Source organism: Periplaneta americana, chromosome 8 (genome assembly GCF_040183065.1).
Source record: "Periplaneta americana isolate PAMFEO1 chromosome 8, P.americana_PAMFEO1_priV1, whole genome shotgun sequence".
In the NCBI taxonomy this organism is placed as follows: Eukaryota; Metazoa; Arthropoda; class Insecta; order Blattodea; family Blattidae; genus Periplaneta; species Periplaneta americana.
Window position 1 is genome coordinate 135,156,382 of NC_091124.1, and position 9,313 is coordinate 135,165,694.

Here is a 9,313-nt window from a genome sequence, read left to right on the forward strand (position 1 = left end):
ATATATTTTAAAATCCCTATAATAAAATTCCTTACCTATTTATATGCGAATTCCAGACATCTTGATTGGGACGAAAATACTTTGATGACTTCGTCATTGAAATTACAGTTGGGCCGCTTGCGAAGTTTCTGTAGAAATGACTTTTCAATGGACATCTGTGCCAAGCCGGATAAACGTTCTTGTGTATGAGTTGATCTACAGTAGGATTTTATTCTCTTCAACGCAGAAAATGTTCTTTCTACCATTGCTGACGTAGCTGATATTGTCACAATTAATGTTGCCAATTTAAGGACTTCAGGAATAACTTGGTTCAGCTGGTTTTCATATATGGCAGATAATATTTCATGGATAGGTTTGTTCGAAAAATCAAAGATTTCTGCTGAATATATTACACTTAATTCATTTTTCAAACGCACTTGATCAAAGTGATTGTTATAGGACTGAAATAATTTGTTTAGTGCCTTATTCGGGAAGTTTTCTCTATAAGCAGAAAATTTTTGAGAATTTAGAAGATGTGTGAACTGAAGCTTTCCATAATCAGAAAATCTGTCCGTAATTTCCATGTGCATACGATCTAGTATGCTGTAGTACAGCTGCCTGTATTTCAATTCATCATCTCCTTTTCTTCGCTTTAATGGTGGTTCCATTGTATTGGCTGAAGAATTTTCATTTTCCATGTCACTCCATATGGACGGAAACCCACTACGTCTGAACTCGGATATAGTATTTTTTAACTTCGATACCTCTTGCAAGCAGTATGCTATGTCTAGACTTTTTGTCTGAAGAATATTGTAGAGCACATCTGTATGTGCGAACACTCTAGCATAGACTTCAAGAAGAAATATATTCTGAAACTGTGTGAAAAAATACAAATATCCTTGAGCCTGCACAATTACATCATCATCCCAGTTTTCTTCAGAGTCATTACAAATGATATTTTCAAAAAAGCAGTCAGTTGTTCTCTGTATTCCTTCACTGTATTTACAAGCCGAGATGTAAAATCCCATCTAGTCTGTGCTACTTTTGGGAGTTTCTGTTTCATAAATTCCTTGAGTTTTTCTGATCTTTTAGGAGATGATGAGAAAAATGCAACTAAACCCGACAGTGTTTTGAAAAAAATGCGGCATTCTGGAATGGATGAAGTAGTTTGTTGCAAAACTAAATTGAGAACATGGCTGTAACAATGGACAAATAGTGCTTGAGGATACTTTTCTTGAACTTTTGTTTTTAAGCCATTAATATTTCCCGCCATAACTGAAGCACCATCGTATGTCTGTGCAATTAAGTTATTGCCGACATTGTATTCTGCTATAACACCTTCCACATGCTGAAACAAAGCAGCAGCAATTTTGTCCGAACTGACATTTGTGAATCCTATAAACCGTTCTTGAACATTGGCAGTATTATCGACATATCTTAAAACAGTGGACAATTGACTCTGATTAGAGCAGTCACTTGTTTCATCAACAACAATGGCCACGAAAGGTGTTTCTTCTATTTCAGATTTTATGTTCTTTATCATAACCTCACTTATAGCAAATATTAAGTCATTCTGAATTGCAGGAGAAGTACCACGAAATACTGTTGAACTCTCAAGATGATTGGCCAGTAAATGGTCAAATTCACTTAAGGAACTTAAATATTCAATATAATTTTCTCTATTGTCTGATTCCACACTCTCATTACGACCCCGAGAAGCCAATTCTTGTTTTCCTAGAAAGCAGACTGCGTTAATAAGACGTAGTAAAATCTCCTGATTTTTTTTCACAAGATCATTGTGTTGATTGATGTGTAGAGCTTTTTGCTTATCTAGCTGTAAATCAATTCTTGTCTTCCCAAAGTTTGCAAAGTTCATGCTACTACAAATATGAGCTTTTGATTTGTCGTGTTTTAGGACTGCCGTTCGAAGGGAGTTCATATTAGAAAACCCCTCTTTTGACCACACATTAGTTTCGCGGGCTAAATAACAAACATGGCCAGCAAAATAGTTTAGACAGTTTAGAACTACCACACAACCAATTCCACTTACCACATGATGTTGAAGTGAAATGGCGTGTGTATTCACGCTGTTTTTCTTTTACGTCCATGGACAAATTTAACTCAGGAGTTGGTCTTTCCATTTTCATAATTTCAACTTTCTCGTTGTATGTACGACGGTTAAAAGGCACTTTTAATAAACCTTCTATTACACAGTCATTTTCAACACAAACCTCTCCAGAAACTTGTTCTGCCATATTTTTCACAATATCACTTAATTGGGAAATTAAAAACTTAATAATTAACAATTAATATAACTCTTAGACACTCGAACAAATCACAAATTTAAAATACTGCACTGCAAGAATGCAATCACATTCATGAGCCAGCGTACTAAGCGTATTGTTGCTTCGCACGATGGAAACAGAAGGGAGGGGGGACGGGCAGTTGTGCGACAGAACAGCGTTAGCGGAATGGTCACAGGCTACCCCTCGTAGCAGCGGTTTCTCCAGCGATGCCGCCTTGACAACTTGTTTCTTTTCGAGAGCAGAGAGCGCATATAAATCTAACGATTACCTTAATTTTAATTACTGTGGTAAAACTAATAATACAAAATTATTACATTATGTTATATTATGAACTTTTTCTTTTGTAATTTCCTTGGGCTACCACCGGTAGCCCCGGTAGTCTGCAAAATACGCCCCTGGTTGGTTCTGTCTATTTGTAAAGAAGAAATAATATTCTAAATATTCTGTACTTATAAGGCATATGTGAAACCAATCATGATATATAGCTGTGGTGCTTTTATAACTGCATCTGATCAGACAATCAGTAAGCTAGACTGTGTCCAAAATCAAGCCATGAGACTGATTACTGGTGCTGTCAAATCAACACCAATAAACTCACTATTGCTACTTACCAATAACATGGACATCAAATGAGAAATAAGACAATCAGTGTTAAAACTTCATGAAAAACTCACTGGTTTGTCTGATATTGAATACTCTCCTTGCTCCTCACACACCAACCGCAGATTAAAAACCCAAGAAGGTTTCCTGCAAAAAGTAATCACAGAAAGGCATAATCTGGATCTATTCTGGAAACCCCAGCAATTGATACTACCAACCAACCCACTTGCGTTATATCATATTGACTATGCACTAGATCTTATTGCAATAGAAAATAAACAGGACGAATGTAGTGATGTACTCCATCTTTCTGCCTTAGAAACATTACATATCCGCTACCCACAAGACAAATGGCTGCATGTGTACACTGACGGCTCCCAAATAGAAAAACACGAGCCCACTGGAGTCGGAATTCATTGCCAACTGTTTTCTGCCTACCTCACTCTAGGCAACAATCATACACCTTTTGATGGAGAAGTAAGAGCCATATGTACTGCTGTGAAACAACTGTTGTGCAGGTCCTTCCCATTTCGAAACATTGTCCTCCTCAGTGACTCCAAAGCAGCGATATCTGCAATTGGAAACTACTTATTACAACCATCTAATGATATTCAACAAGGTAGAGAAGACATCAAGAAACTAAATAAAATTGTACATCTGCAATGGATACCTTCTCATTGCGGTATTGCCGGGAATGAAGCAGCAGACTTTCTGGCAAAGAAAGGAATAACTATCCCCCTTTCATATTCTAATGTGCTGCCATTCCATAGAGCATCTACAAATATAAGAAGTCGAGTGAGACAATGTTTCCATAAGAGTTTGGAAGAACAAAGTAAGGATAAACACTGAAAGGATGCACTAAACTCCACTCTCCCCGAATGGCCCAGAAGAGAAGCTGTTGCGACGTTCTGTACCACAGTAGGTCATGACTGTCTGGCTAATCGCCTCTACCGCCTGGGTGTACTATCCACCCCCACTTGCATATTCTGTGGATGTTCAGACAACATGGACTCAAGTCACATTAAGACTTGTCCAGTACTTTCACCTGTCAGCTTTGTGGATAGATACTGGGAGGCCAGAGAAAGAATGCAACAGTGCTGACATTCCTCCTTCGTAGTTTCACTTTGCACATTGTTCGCTTTATTTTGTTTTCTATCTTTTAATCGCCATTGTACAGCGAATGGCTCCAGTCAAATTCCACTGCATTGAATAAAAAAAATAAATATATTCTTTCATTGAACATTTAATCTTCATTCCAGTAGCATGTCGTGAATCACTTTTGAGTAACCAACTCTGTATATATGCAGTAAGAGTTGAACTACTGTCCAGATGTTACATGCATACTTAAATATGATGTCACCATACACCACTGTTTCATTCCATACAAGATGAATCCACTTATTACCAAAAATAAAGCAAACTCATTCCACGCCCTGACCACATATTGGTTCCTATGTTCTTATCTTCTGTGTTGGGTTATGTTCGGGTTCGAAATGGGCATTTTCACGAATCACAACGTTTTGTTATTTTCATAGACACGGTGTTGTTGATGATGATGATGACAATTAATGATGCCAAATATTATTATGAAATATAGTCTATACACACATCAATTAGTATAAAAATTTCGGACACATACCTTCAGAATGTTCATCCTTTTATACAAAATGGATATTCAGGTCGCAGTTTAAACAAGAAATCAGATCCTGCCTAACAGTGCCCTATGACATTATTTCGATATAAAATGCCCATACTGTGGAAAAATATTTTCAGGTGATCGTGGTGTTAGAATTCATATTAGCAGATCCAATCCTAATATACAAAGGAAATTAATAGTAAACAGAAATAGGGATAATAAACCAATAGTGAACACACAATTAAGTTCAAATGATGAGCCAAATGGAGTCAATGGGTCCACTGTTAACCAATACAAAACCGAATTGAAATCCTGGACTGCAAAAATAAAAAAAGAGCTGGAGGAGGGGGAATTTTTCAAAGCAGTAAGTGATTTCACATCATTCTTAGCAGATTTCATTGATCTTCTGCCAGGTCCAAAACATCCTGCCCGGAAATATGTAGAGGCTAGGAGACAAAAGAAAAATTCTGGTATTAGTAAAAGTTATGCCAAGTCCACTAATCCTGAGAGATCGACTCGGAGGGAGAGGGAGAAGAGACGAGGTAAATATCAATACAAATTGATACAATATCAATATTACAATCAATGAAGGAAAGCAGTGAGGTCTGTCTTGAGACATAACAATAAATCCTGTAATATTGACCCTACAACTGTTTCTGACCACTTTTCAAATATATTTTCCTTTCCCAACAATAATGTCCGACCTGATTATCCGACATATGCTTCAGAAATGGAAAAGGTTATGAATGAAGAAACATTTGATCCACTAGTAACTCCGAATGAAGTTGCTTCAGTCATTAACGGTATGGCAGTTGATACCTCCCCTGGACCGGACCATGTTCTCATACGAGCAATGAAAGATACTCTAGTACATGAAGTCATAAGCCTAATTGCAACACGAATGCTCCAGTCAGGAATAGTTCCCCCTAGCCTCCAAAAAGCAAGGACAGTTTTGGTTCCCAAGACAGGGAATAGTCAAGAGATATCTAACTGGCGTCCAATAACCATCACTTCTGTACTTCGTAGGGTAATTGATCGCATTTTGGACAAGAGATTGCGAAATTTCATATCATTTAATGACTACCAAACTGGTTTTTCTAAAACACCAGGGACGCTACTAAATCCTTCAATTCTCTGATCAGTTTTTCATGCTGCTAAAACAAAAAAGACTGACGTAACAATTGTCTTTCTGGACATCACAAAAGCTTTTGATAGTGTTGGCCATGACCACATAAGAGCTACTTTGGAAAGTTCTCCTGCCCCAACACAACTTACCCAACTTGTGATAGCTCTACAGGAGGGAAACACAACATGAATTGAATTAGGTCACACAAAAACTAAACCAATTGTTCTAAAGAAAGGAGTCATGCAAGGATCTCCTCTGTCGCCAGCTTTATATAATTTAGCAACAGATCATATTTTAAATGAGTTATGCGAGCAGACAATAACATCAACTTTTGGATTTGAACTTGTACCAGGACTGCCTCCTTTAACTGTTCTTGGCTTTGCCGACGATACCATAATTAATGGCAAAGACGAAGTTTCCGCTATTGAACTGACAAGAATGGCTTATCAAAGATTTACAGACATTGGGCTAAAATTAAATCTTAATAAATACATAATTATAAATATCTTCAAAGGTAAGCTTGTCGGACACAATTTCAGTATATATCCTGATTTTGAAATTAAATCTATTGGTACAAACGACTCTATTCGCTATCTGGGAGTAAACTTCTCTGACTCAATAGTTTTCAATCCCCAGTCAACATTGAAAGATCTAAATAATAAACTTGAAACTCTTACCTCGTCACCTTTTCTTCATGCAGACAAGAAATATTGTGTTCTAAATACTTCCATCTGTCCTTCCTTAATATATCAATTTCAAACCATCCCTTCTGAACTTATACCAAAAAAGTTCTTGGATGACGCCGACAAATTAATAAAAAGTGCGCTGAAAGAGGTACTGAATCTGCCTACAGACATTCCTGATGCAATGATTTATAGTCCTAGGAAGTACAAAGTACTAGGAATTTTTCGAACAAAATGGGAAGCACTATTACAACAAATTAATGCCCTTCGATGTTTACACAAATCTTAAAACCCATACATCATACAAACACGTCAGATTCATGAGGAGAGCATTAGATGTGCCCAATCTCTGAACATTGTTCCAGAAGATGCCTTATTTCATAAGAATGAACATTTCTTAAATGTTACAAAGATTCGTAACCTTCTGAGGAACAGAGAATTTGATATTTGGTGTCGTCATCCACAGTAAGGGAAAAGCGTAGTTTTATTTAAACAATATCCTGGTGCCAACAAATGGATTTGTAAACACGAAGGACTCTCCAACAGCGAATGGCGTGATGACATTAAAATGGTTGGAAATGTTGCTGCAGTACGTGCTGTGCCGGGAAGATCTCAGGACAACCGTTGTAGGCATTGCCACAACGAGGTTGAAACTCTTGCACACGTCCTGGGATCCTGTCCTCACGGCGAAACTCTGCGAAATGCTAGACACCACCAAGTACGATCAATTATAGCCACTGCCTTTAAACATGCTGATTACAACACCTTTGAAGAAGTACATGGTCTCTCCGTCACTGGCAGTACACAGCGAATAGATATAATAGCTTTCAAGGAATCTACAAGATCTGGATACATAATTGATCCCACTGTGCATTTCGAAACGGATGAGGAACAGCCAGCAGAAGTGGATAATGAAAAAAAGAATATCTACAATCCTTCCATTCCCTATTACCTCAAAAAATACTAGCTAAAAGAGCTTGAAGTAATCGGACTTCTGGTTGGAGCAAGAGGTACTGCTACTCTCTTCATGAAAGATGTGTTTAAGAGGCTTGGAATACCTACATCTATTATTCCGATTGTAACCTTAGCTGCATTGAAAGGATCAATTGCTCTCCTGAAAAATCACCTATATTCGAAATCAAACTAAGTTCAGTAGCATTCTTTACTTTTTTGTAACACTTACCTTTCTAAAAATAGGTATATTTTCACTAATCTCAAAAAAAAAAAAATTATTTGCAGTTATGTACTTGTAGGAATTTCATTGTTAAAACAAAATCAATGGTTTTTCATGAACTTGTAAAAATTTCTATGGTTAAGTACTCTTTGTCCCTTGTGGCAGCTCATGAATGGTGAGAAGATATATAAATTTATTCTGTCTAATGACGCACTATTATTCAGAACCTCAGCAATACTCAATGCAAAATCAGACATACCAAAAGTATGCTGCAAGGGAAAATTTTTTTACTAATGGTGGTCACTTGACTGTTCGTCATTCACCCATATGAAACCAGTTGTGTAGATCAATTTACCAGCAGAGTCGTTTTCCAGAGTGTACCATAAGAGGTTGGTCTATACTAGAACCACGATGAAATGAGGTGATGGGGATTTGTTGGGATCTCACAGGGGAGTTAGAGCTCCCAGAGAAAACCCCTATGTTATCGGGGGTATGCAGGGATCGAACCCAGTTCCATAGAATTATAAGTTCAGTGTTGTAGCCACTAGACTGCCATGGCAGCACTCCAAGAGTATTATAAATTAGTTTATACAAATGTAATATAATAAAGCAATGCCGGCAGTATCACTGCGAGTGTTATTTAACAATTTACCGGTAATTCACACTCAATTGAAAAATGTATCGTAATATAATAATAGGAAATTAAACGATCTGGAAAGGAAAATAGCCATTTCTTACAAGATGGAACATTATATTATACTGCGGATGGAATGGAAAGGCTCCTGAAATTCACGAGCCGAAATGCCATTACTGTTGATCCGGTCCGGTTCAAGCACTGTTTATTTTGTAAGTGGTAACACAGCTGTATGTCATCTTATCACGCTTCATATCTAACAACAGTCCCTTCTCGCCCTGTCTACAAATTACTGTACATTCTCTCTTCACAGACTTAGTAATCAGTTTTTCATCTGTTTCATATATCATATTTATATCAGATTATATTCGTCGTGTTCTAAATGTGAAAGACTGGTTTTACAACCCCCAGCATGGGGGTTAGGGAAGGCTTCTCATGTGATAGTCACATTACGTCTCTGGTTCAGGATCTAGCTGAAGAGGTAGATAGAGGTGGAAGAATCGATGCATTTGTGATTGATTTTTCGAAAGCATTTGATTTGGTGCCACATGACATATTAATAGATAAATTAAGTAGGCTAGAAATAGATAAAAGAGTGGTGCTATGGATCCAAGAATTCTTAAAAGGTAGAACCCAGAGAGTTAGAGTAGGTCATGAAATATCGGAAATTGAAAATGTAAGTTCAGGGGTGCCACAGGGCAGCATTCTGGGGCCATTACTCTTTATAATATACGTAAATGACTTATGCCAGAATATTACATCAAATGTGAGGCTAGTTGCAGATGACTGCATTATCTATAGAAAGATTAGAAATAATTCAGATGTGGATGCTATTCAAACAGACTTGAATAAAATTTATAACTGGGCATTAATGCCTAGGATGAAAAGTAAATCTATAACATTTTGTAAAACCCAAGAGGAAACTAGTCTTAATTACGAATTCAGTGGTGTTGTAATTCCACAAGAACAATGTTGTAAATACCTAGGAGTGTATTTAAACTCCAAGCTTTCTTGGGGAGAGCATGTTGATAATGTTACAGGTAAAGTGTGGAGGGCACTTCACTTTATTATGAGAATCTTGAAAAAGGTTAACCCCAAATCGAGGGAAATAGCATATCTAACATTAGTGCGCTGTTAATGGAATACAGAACTACATGTTGGGATCCCTGTAGAAT